General features: G+C 39.9%; 1 protein-coding gene across 1 annotated transcript in view; it reads left to right on the top strand.

Moving 5' to 3' along the window:
* Nucleotides 1-1,675: 1,675 nt before the first annotated feature.
* ghra (growth hormone receptor a) overlaps nucleotides 1,676-7,821 on the top strand; it is a 40,393-nt gene continuing 34,247 nt past the window's right edge. Inside the window, exon 1 of the mRNA XM_020646453.3 lies at nucleotides 1,676-2,300. The gene's annotated coding sequence lies outside the window, so the exon portion shown is untranslated. The remainder of the gene's footprint in view (nucleotides 2,301-7,821) is intronic.

The raw sequence follows: 7,821 nt of genomic DNA, 5'->3' as shown, positions 1-7,821 counted from the left end.
CACAACGTCCACGCAGACAGGCATACTACACACACACACACGCGCACGCACGCACACGGAGTTTATGTGCAGGAAAAACTGCATTCAAGCTGCAACAGCTGGGCCTCGTCGTGGGTGTGTTTTTCACTCACGTGTTGGGGCGGGCCGTCCATAGTAATTGATGGCTCTTGGGTCGGGGGTGTAGATCCACTTACAGCTGAAATTCTGGGCGAGCCTCTCACGGCGTCACTTCTCCAGTGGACCCTCCACGTGAGCCAAAGTAGGCTGCAGCTTTCGGACAGGCGCAGCTATTCATCACAGGCCAGACTGAAACACTGTGAATATCAGTGTAGCTCGTTAAATATCAGAATCCAATTTTCAATCAGCTTTATTGACTAGCTCCACAAATGGAGCGAGAAAAAAAGGCTTTGTTAGACTGTGCTTCCCATAAGTAATTAACAATAAACAAAGACTAATAGATGACTAAATAAGACAATAGTGCATGGTGAGGAGTGCAAAAATGCTGAAATGAACACTTTTTTTTTAGAATTAACATTAAGGTGATGTAGGTTGATATCAGATAAGGTGTGTAACAATATCATTGAGTGCCCATACGAGGATGAATAAACTATTCTCTGAACCTGATCATTTTGTAAGTTTCTGCGTGGATGAAGATGAATTATATTCTGCTAGAGAATCCTGTGGTTAAATGAAGTGAGAGCGAGTGGCCATGATTGTTAGAGCCTCTAACATTAAATCAGACTATGATAAGTGAAGAAGGGCTTCTCTTTTCATCCCTATCCAAATGCGCCGCAGGTGCGCCAGGCGCTCATAGCCATCACATAGCCTATTAAGTGCGTTTGGCAAGCAGAGGCATCGACGTCAGGAAAAAAAAAAAAAAGCGAATAACAAAAAAAAAAAACAGGCTTCAAACCCAAGTTGGTGAGGAGATGGAAGCAGCAGATGAGGCAGAAAGGGAGAACACACACATTATGTGAACCTGAAGCATCAATAATGTCATGTAGAAGTTAACACTATAGGCTATGTCTGCATGTTTTATTTCCCCAGTGTTGCAGTTTAGATTCATCAGAACCTCAGTCATGCTGCACGCTTTATCATCATGGAGCATGTGGTACATTTTTATCCTGTTGCAAATATCCATGACAAGTTTTTAATTGAAATCATTACTGTGCACACACCAACCCCTCCTACTAAAAATATGTCATGCAAATGGTTCTATGTGCAAGTCATTTGCATACAGAAACAGAAAAGGGGCGTATTATTGACCAAAGGTTGGCTAATTGTATAAATGCCAATTAAGCAAAGGCCTATCTGAAATAAATACAGGTAGGAGCAGTATGAAGACTTAAGTTGATGAATAAATTTGAAGCACAAACTCACAAACTGCTCCCTTATGCATGGAGAAATAAAACATTGTGAGAAATGCATCAATGCACTAAATGATTGAATCCACAAAAAAGGATAGTCTATAACCTTAAATAACCAATACAGACCTAACAGATCTCTTTTAATCCAACTATAAAACTTTCTTGTTTATGTCTCATATTGGAAGAATAAAGTCCTGGAGGGCTACTGTCAGAAAACCAAACAATAATAAGTTAAATAAAGAGAGAAAAGATTGCTTGATACCTTTATACCAAGCATTACATTTGTTATCACCTCGTTGGTTTTATACTTTTTTTTAAAAACATTTTAATTGAAGTTGTGGCTTTATTGGATGATTCAGGTTCCTGTGTAAATAGACAAATAAACAGATTAATCGAAACTTCATTTGAACGTCTATTCTTCCCAAACAGCGTGTTGGCTCATTTACAAGGTGGTTTGAAGTTGGAGGTCTGGCACAGGAGTCTGACTGGGGCTATAATGGAGGCTGGATTAGATTGCTGGCGGATGAGGGCGCTTCACCGCCATTGGAAACACACACACACACACACACACACACACACACACACACACACACACACACACACACACACACACACACACACACACACACACACACACACACACACACACTCAGGCTCTGCCTCGGCTACGTAGTGTGTGTAGCCCCCCAAAGAAGACTTGATGATGATCTGAGCAACAGATCTAACAACACGATTTGTAACGCAAAGCCACACAGACCGGATCCAATGCGTAGGTGATGTGAAAACCCTGGACGGAGCGATCGATCGTTCTGGGACGAGCACACCGAAAGCAGGACTTTTCACCGCTGCTGTGTGCTCACGTTGGCCACCAGATGAACAAGTTCTGAAAGTCGAGCCTTGCAGTTTTCTACACGAGAGTTCCCTTCACTTAAAGTAAGTGCTCTTCTGTTTTTTTTTCAGCGTGCGATGCACTCGTGAACTGCGTTTGTCCCGAACTCCACATTTTACGCAGCGTACACACGACTCGGTAAAACTTTGCTCAAATTGCATGACGTTTATTTCTACACTTCAGCTGCTCGGTGGGTTAGGGGTTGGTTATGTAGCCTACCGCTTCATACAATGTGCAAAGTTAGTATCCCAGTTTAAGAAAGCGACGTGATGTGTTTTATATCCAAAATGCGGCTGGAACTTGGTTTAGCACGAGTAGTGAGACACCCAGCAGGGGGATCGGATGAAGTGACAGCCATGGTTGGTGTGTTTGGATGAAGCCTTGTTATTCCTCCTGTTGTGACAGGCAGAGAAAGCAGCATAATGTCAATGATAAATAACACAACTTAGTCGTATGAAAAGAATCATGCGATTCATATGAAACAGGAATGCACACATTTAAATGATGATTAAGTTGAACTCAGAGTTGTTTAATTGTTGACATACTCGTGTGTTATCAGTCACAAGATGTCTGTTTGTATTACTGTTAATCGATGAAACGTGGAGAGCATATATGATGATTTTGTGTATGAGTACTTTTAAGAATTGGGCAAATAACTCCCCAAAATTAAACAAGTGTTCATGTGAAGTTTGGTTTGAGATGATACCTTTAAACTTTATTCTTCTAAACCAGTGATTCACTTGATGTAGTTTGAATTAACATGATTATGATGCAGAGAAAAAGAAGCATCTTAATCTGTCTTTTCTGTTTTTAAGGCACTTGAATCATAAGCTCATGTTTAGGATTCTCACTGGATGAAATACATTTATATTAACCGATTAAATCAATGACATTCAATGTTTCCACATCGCAAACAGAGTCCAGTCACCTTGTAATGAAAACTGTGAAGTTTACAGGCTGCAAAACTAAATACAAAGCTCTTGTTGTGCCTGTATTTACTCTATGAGTAGTTTGTCATTTTTGTTCTTATGGCATCAGCATTGTTCTCATTTTAGAGGATCTCATGTCAGCTTTGACAGTTTGCTCTTCATCAGCGATATGCACAGCGGTGCACCGTGTATATCACCTTTGCTCCTCTTCTGTTTAATATCAGAAAGTTCAGCACATTGTGATCAAGTGAGAAATAGTGAGAAACAGTTTTTGCTTAAAGTAGGGCTGGGAATCTCACGGCCACTCAGTACAATACACAATACGAGGCCCTCTGCGACGCTAATATCGCGATACAGAAATCACGTCATCTTTTTAACTGAAGAAAATAAAACACCTCGAAAAAGGTAAAATGCAGGATTGATGATTAATGTCACGCTTCATCTCCTAATGACTATTTACGGCTGTCAAACATTATCCTCCATCTTCTTTTTTTCCTTCTCTCAACTTATTCTTTGGCCAATTCATTTCCTTTTACATTACCCTCACTCATGTCACAAACGCCTCCATGAGGAGTCATGAAGCGGTAACTAAGCAGGTCATATTGGCAGAGAAATCTGTTGAGAGTACTCAGATAATAATAATAACAATTCTTATCTAGCACCAATGTTTTGATAATTGTATGAGACAAGTCAGGACAATGACATTTTGCCATATCAATATTTAGTCCTGCCCTTAGATGTCACCCTGACCTGAGGTACTTAATTACTGTATAAAAAGTTTTCTTGCACTGTTGAGTCTCATTTACATAGCGCTGATATTTTGTATTTGTCTGACATCAATGTGAGGGTTCCATGTAATCATTTGATCTAAATAGCTGATTCAATCCTGCACGTTTAATTTGTCCAGCAGATATTAGCTCAGAGGCCAATTTAGAGACAATCAGAAAACCTGTGAGTCTGTGTTACATGCCTGATATGACACATATATATCAAACCTCTCTCTCTAAGGCTGCAAAGTTTCCTAATAGTCACCTGCGAGCACTTTTTTAACAGTAGTTATTATTGTAAAGGTTGCTCAGTAGGTACTAATATAGAGGAAAAGCACAATGAGGGACATGCCTAATGGCAGCCATTAAAGCATTCACCAGGTGGCTGCCTGCAGGAAGAGATGTTTTAATAGATGAGGCGAAGAGTTTTAAAAGACATCAGTTCCGACGGATTCTTTCTTCGTGTTCGCTGCACTCCCACATAAAACATTAAATACAGCCGTGATGCTCTATACCCTTTGAGAGCTTGGGAAGCCATTAGATTTTACACACATACAGGTGCACTAAGGTTAGGATATGTATGTGTGTGTGTGTCTGATAGAGGGAGAAACAGCAGGACTGTGAGCACATGATAGAAGAACATTCTGCACAAAAATAACATGTGGGCTGGAGGTAAGTTTTATTAACTATTTTGAACAGAATTGGACTCCACAGCCTTAAGCACTCAATATGTAACTATTCAACCTGTAGTAAATCATTTAAATCCAATTCAGGACAAGTAACATGTGGCTGAATTATATTTTTCTGAAATGAACAACCATAGCAACCAGTTATTTATTGCTGACCAGTAGCTGCTTGGATGAAAAAGTTGAATTTTGGGGGGGGGTAAAATTGTTCTTAGCAGCCATTTGGTCTAATATCAGAGACAAACTGCTACATGCCAGTGCGTGCACATACATGAGGAATGCTGCAAAGCAGAGATTTTCCACAAAGATCACGTTTAGAGAGAAGATCTTTCTCTGGCTCTGCTGGCTTCTGGAGTGTCTTTCTTGCACTCTTTACCTTTCTCCTTCCTGCTCCGATACACACACTTGATTCTGTGCTTACACACACACACACACACACACACACACACACACACACACACACACACACACACATTCTGTAGCTGTGTGTGCAGATGTGTGTCCTGATCGGCTTCCAGCACGGGCTCTTCTCATGCCAGCATGCTGACTCTGAGTTTTCCACTCTCTCTTATGAAATAAGAGTCAGAGACATTAGAGCCATTTAGATCTGCATGCTTGAGAGCTTTCTCACACATACACACACACAGGTTAAAACCGCGTTCAGTGTGTCTTCACCTATACCCTCTGCACAAACACACACACACACACACTCTTAATGCCTTAATGTAAATAAATCCATCAGTTGAAGGTCTATAGGAGCAGCTGGTCGAGCTGCATGTTTGTGGGCCCCGCCTCTCGTCTGACAGGCTCTGCCTCACCAGTGTCTGGTGTAACATGCAGGCTCATGTTGGAGTCTGTGTGTTTACTCAAATTTTGTTTATTTTAAAGAAAGAGGTTAGTGGTGGAGGGAAGGGTCGAGGGAACAGAATTCTATTTGCATGGTTCTTGACCTGACAGTGGACTTTGCACATATTTTTGTATGTACGATTAAGAAATGATGGCCTGTAAAGTAGTGCACTGACATTTCAATGATAAGGTGTGTTGATAACTTGTGGAGACAGAGTGATAAAATGTGCTCCATTTAATTTGAGTCTATGGATTAAGCCAAGGTAAATAAAAGCCCGGTGTGGTGAAATAGTTGATTATGATGTGAGGTAGGTCCAAATAGTCTGATGTTTCTTTCTTGACTATCTTAGTCATAGTCGCTTCAAGGGACATGAAACTGTATTAAATTATACCTTTTCCTGTCAAATCAATCTGGAAAATCCAATGACCAGAGTGAACGTGTGATTATTATGTGAGGTGTGCAACATCAGGCCCCTTTTCCAAAGCACCAGCATATATATTTCTTGAAATCACTACCAACATTTCAAAGTGCCATATAGCAATTCCAAGCACTTCACTTCATCAGAGCTCTTTTAAGCACTTAACTGAATGCCCAAAGTGATGAGTCACATTGTGGTCACTGTTTAAAGTTCCTAGCAGAGAATCAAAAATGTTTGAGTATTATTAGATCTTATTTATATTTGTAGCTGCTTAATGCTTGATGTATCTCCAGCTCCTAAAACACATGTTGCACAAAAAAATCCTTCAAGTTTCTGTCTGTGATTTTACAGCCAACTCAGATGCCTTGTGGCAGCACTCTCATGCTTTATTCATACAGACTTTATACAATGATTACAGTTGAGTGGCTTGGGTTGAGTTTTTGTCCTTCTTTATCTGAGAAATGAGGTTACAGTTCAGACTTCAGCAACTTGTTCAAAGTAATTAACAAGGTCATGTACTGAAGTGATTCACATCTTTTCTTCTCCTTCATCCCTTGTTTAGCCACAAGTGCTGAAATCCTGTCGCATCAGGGTATATATTTTTTATTCAGTGATTGACGAGAGACTGAATGAGGGAGAGATAGAGACGCTTAAGAAAAGAAGAAAGACATCATGAAGAGTAAATAGTGAGAAAGCCAGAGATTAGAAATGCACTGGTAGGAGAACAGCATTCACACTAATGCATCAAATACTTAAGGGAGCCTCTAACACCTAAAGCCTAAGAGAGGCTAATGTAAACATGCCTTTGTATAGTCCAATTGTTTTTAAAACCCTTTTAGTCTAAATGCATAGATCTAGTGCAGCATTTACAACCCCTGCCTCACTCCAGAGTTCTTAATCAACTGGAAAAAAGCATTAGAACTGCAGTGGAACAGAGAGTATCTGTTAACAGCAGTGCAGCTAAAGGTGAGGGGAAATCAGGTTTTTCATTCTCGTTCTCGTTTAGAAAAGACTCAACCTATATGATCTGCTAGCAGACATACTGCAAAGTGATAGTGATATGTACTTACTCCACTGATCACAGAGTCTTGCAGGGAGAGACTTGTTAGAGTTATTGGGGTTACATGCTTTAATGTCTCTAAGGCACACTGTGCAGCGAAAGTGATCTCACAGGTTTATTGCATGTTACATTTTACGAGACGGGTCCATAAAACTCTTTGAATGAATGAAAGTAGTATTGTCTGATGAATCCTATTGCCAGAAACAAGCCTGCATGGAGTGAGAAAATCATTCTACGTTCAATATTACAGTGATGGCATAACATGACAAACAAATATTGAGATGACCACATTAGCTGTAACTCAAAGTTTCTTTGTGTTCCTGCTGCTAAGCATATCTTTAAGACTGGATCTGATTGGCCCAAGTTTTCACATGTTAATGCCGTCTTTAGCGATGTGTCTATGCCCCATGTTAATATTGCTCAGTTGTTTTGCAGCAATATAGTATAAGTGTACAATATTTACTGTGTACATTCAGTGCTTACTGGTTTCAAGACTGGACATGTTATAAATCTGGGTCCTACAGCACTGTCTGAATTGTTAGAATTTTTATCCTGAATATGAGGCAGGATGCTTTGGTGGCTGCACACTTGTTTTTTTCTGCAAGTGCAAGGTTTTCACATTTTTCAATACTGAGAGATTTTGTGAGACCTCATGTTTTTAAACGATACTTTCTCCATTATTTCAATAATTAATAGTAATGAAAATGACAGAAGCGTTAAAAAAAAAATATGGATGTTCATTCAAAGCTTCCTCAACAGAATTAGAGAGAGCGATGTGTGTCCATTCAAATGAACAGGTCAGCAAATACTGATGTTAGCCAAGTCTGTTTGGATTCCTTTAAAGATGCAGAAGTTCTG

The sequence above is a fragment of the Labrus bergylta genome, chromosome 2, assembly GCF_963930695.1.
Source record: "Labrus bergylta chromosome 2, fLabBer1.1, whole genome shotgun sequence".
Taxonomy (NCBI): Eukaryota; Metazoa; Chordata; class Actinopteri; order Labriformes; family Labridae; genus Labrus; species Labrus bergylta.
The sequence above is the reverse complement of the archived record's forward strand: the minus strand, read 5'-3'. Positions and strand labels throughout refer to the sequence as shown.